The sequence below is a fragment of the Hylobates moloch genome, unplaced genomic scaffold (assembly GCF_009828535.3).
Source record: "Hylobates moloch isolate HMO894 unplaced genomic scaffold, HMol_V3 SCAFFOLD_19, whole genome shotgun sequence".
NCBI classification, from domain to species: Eukaryota; Metazoa; Chordata; class Mammalia; order Primates; family Hylobatidae; genus Hylobates; species Hylobates moloch.
Genome location: NW_026652294.1, coordinates 17,934,422 through 17,937,811, shown reverse-complemented (window position 1 = coordinate 17,937,811; position 3,390 = coordinate 17,934,422). Strand labels below are relative to the sequence as shown.

General features: G+C 52.6%; 1 pseudogene; it reads right to left on the bottom strand.

Annotated features, from left to right (window-relative positions):
- Nucleotides 1–856: 856 nt before the first annotated feature.
- On the bottom strand, nucleotides 857–3,053 carry LOC116458788 (aconitate hydratase, mitochondrial-like; annotated as a pseudogene).
- Between the last annotated feature and the right edge of the window lie 337 nt (nucleotides 3,054–3,390).

The window sequence follows — 3,390 nt, the reverse complement described above, 5'->3', positions numbered from 1 at the left end:
TGCTTTAATTACCTCTTTGGAACAGGCAATTTTTGTGCCCAGGCATGAATTCTGGAAGACAGAGAGAATAGAATCACTCAAGATAAGCCGAACTAGGATGTTGAAGGCAGGAAAGTGCAGGCATGTAGCAAGAACCAAGTTTTACAGGAAACTAAAGGTTAATATTATTGTCACTGTTGTTAGTTTTGTTTTACTTTGTTTTGTTTTATTGTATTTGATTTTTTTTTTTTTTTGAGACAGAGTCTCACTCTTCTTGCCCAGGCTGGAGTGAAGTGGCATACTCTAGGCTCGCTGCAACCTCCTCCTCCCGGGTTCAAGGAATTCTTGTGCCTCAGCCTCCTGAGTAGCTGGGATTACAAGTGCGTGCCACACACCCGGCTAATTTTTGTATTGTTAGTAGAGACGGGGTTTCACCATGTTGGCCAGGCTGGTTTGGAACTCGCCACCTGAGGTGATCCGCCCATCTGCCGAAGTGCTGGGATTACAGGCGTGAGCCGCCGTATTTTTTTTTTTTTTTCCTAACTAGATGGGAGTCTTGTCATCAAAAATAAATACAATTACATGGCAATTGCATGGAGCTGCTTAAAATCTGAAAACTAAAAATAGGAAGGCAGGGGCTAAAAAGTTATTTTAAGAACCAACCCCCCACCCCCCCGCCGCCTCCCAACCACAGTCACTCCTGGGCTCAGCAGGGAGCAGGAAGCACGTTTGGTTACGACATCTTGGAATAAGAAGCCATGGCTGGATGGATCGGATCCCCTTATGGTGCATGTGGAGCTGAACTTGAACATGACGCCAGCGCTGGGGGAGGAGGGAGGGAGGGAGGGGGGGTGCGGGGGAGACGCCGCCCTCACTGCTACAGCTCCTTCATTCTGTTGAGGGCACTGCCGGCGCTGAACCACTCAATGGCTCCGTCTCGTTGGTTGAAGGTGTGGTTCAGGAGGACGATCACCTGGGGTGCTTGATGATGTACTTCAGGGGCTTGTTAGGGGCAAGTCCTTCAGGCTCTGAATGGTCAGCTTGTCCACCAGGTTAATCTTGTTGTCAGCTGGGTCAGCGAAGGTCAGGGGCAGCAGGCCTTGCCTCCTCAGGTTGGTCTCGTGGATCCTGGCAAAGCTCTTGGTGATGATGGCCCAGCCCCCTGAGGTGGCGAGGCTCCAGCGCGGCCTGCTCCCAGCTTGAGCCCTCGCCATAGTTCTCATCCCTATTCACCACCAAACTGATGCCATGTTTCTTGTAGTAGCGGGCAGTGTCAGGGAAGGGGCCAAACTCATGGGTGACGGCAACGTGCACAGAGTGGGCCTTGCTGTTTTCAATGTTGATGGCAGCACTGAGCAAGTTGTTGTAGATGTTGTCCAAGTGCCCACGGAATTTGAGCCAGGGGCCAGCAGCCGAGATGTGGTCAGTGGTATCCCGTGCGGGGGTGCTGGTAGGTGTCCTGCCCTGAGCCAAGCTCCGCTCGGGGAAGCTCATCTGCATCCGGAGCCTTCAGCTTGAACTTCTTGCCATCCTTGCCTGTCAGGTAGTCGGTCTCTGGGTTGAACTTGAGGGTTCCCACACTGGCCAGGGCTGTGACAGTCTCTGGGGATGTGATGAAGGCATGGGTCTCGGGGTTCATGTCGTCGTGGCCCGTGAAGTTCCTGTTGTACGAGGTGACAATTATGTTCTTCTCCCACTTCTTGATGTCCTTTCTGTCCGACTGGCCAATGCAAGGGCCACAAGCATTGGCCAGGACGATGCTGCCCACATCCCTCAAGGTCTGTCCATAGCCATCCCGCTCAGTGGAGACACGGATGTGCTCAGAGCATGGAGTGATAGTGAACTGGGACTTGCACTTGAGGCCATGGGCCAGTGCCTGCTTGGCCACAGCTGCTAAGCGCCCCATATCTTCATAGCTTAAGTTGGTGCAGCTGCCAATCAGACCCACTCAGATGTCCAGAGGCCATTCTTCCTTCTTTGCCACCTTGCCAACTTCTACCACCGGGTGAGCCAGGTCAGGGGTGAAGGGCCCATTGATGTGCAGCTTCAGTTCACTGAGGTTAACTTCAATTAGTTGGTCATAATGGCAGCCAGGGTCAGGCACCAAGTGATCCTTGAATTCATCAGCTAGATTGGCAATGTATGCCCAGCAGGTCTTGCTCAGGTACTTCTTCATCCTGAGGTTGTGAGAGAACACGGAAGTGGTGGCCCCAATTTCTGCACCCATGTTGCAGACTGTCGCCATGCCAGTGCAGGAGATGGAGTCTACACCAGGCCTGTGGTATTCCATGATTGCACCTGTGCCACCTTTCACTGTGAGGATGCCTGCCACCTTCAGGATCACATCTTTGGGTGAGGTCCAACCGGAGAGGGAGCCCATCAGCTTCACGCCAATCACCTTGGGTCACTTCAGCTCCCAGGGGATCCCAGTCATGATATCCACAGCTCAGCACCCCCAACTCCAATGCAGATGCCCCGCAGGCTGCCACCATTGGGGGTGTGGGAGTCAGTGTCAATCAGAAGAACCCCAGGGTATTCACGGTTTTCCAGAATAATCTGGTGAATGATTCCAGATCCAGGCTTCCAGAAGCCCATGCCATATTTGACACTTCCAGTTGCCAGGAAATTATAAACTTTGTGGTTGATGTCCTTGGGCCGGTGCAGGTCTTTCTCACTCCTGAGCTGGGCCTCAATCAGATGGTCACAGTGGATGGTGGACGGCACAGTCACCTTGGGAGCCTGCTGCTGATGAACTGCAGCATGGCCATCTGGGCCGTTGCATCCTGCATGGCCACACTGTCTGACCGCTGCTGCAGGTACGTCTTGCCCCACTCGATTTCCTGGCTGGCAGGGTCATCCAGGTGTCCATACATGATCTTCTCCGAGAGGGTCAGAGGCCAGTTAAATTGTTTGCGAACAATGTTAATGTTCTCTAGCAGGTCATAGTGGATGTACTTGGGCTCAAAGTGGCTCATCGCCACCTTGGCCTGTTGGCACAGGACTGAGGTCACATGGTACTGCTGCACACCCAGAGCTTTCTACAGCCAGGTAACCAGTAGGCTGTAGAGCGCCATTTTGTGCACAAAGATGGGGTTGTGTTGACAAAGATGGGGTCATGTCTGTGTTTGTTTTACAAGAGAATGTATTGTAACTACAAGGTCTGGAAAATGCAGTAAGAAAATGGGGCGAAGACGCTTCTAGCATCTGGAAGAGGGTAAATCTCTGGAATTAGGCACCCAGCCAGCACCCAGTCTGACTTCATCACCCTCTTTCAGCTGGGTTTGCTGAGCTCTTCCCTGGCAGGCCAAACCCACGGGAGCAGATGGCACATTGGGAGCTTGATCTCTTCCAACTATCAGGGCATGGGAGTTGTTCTGCCACTCTTGTCTCACAGCAGGAGTACCTGAAGAG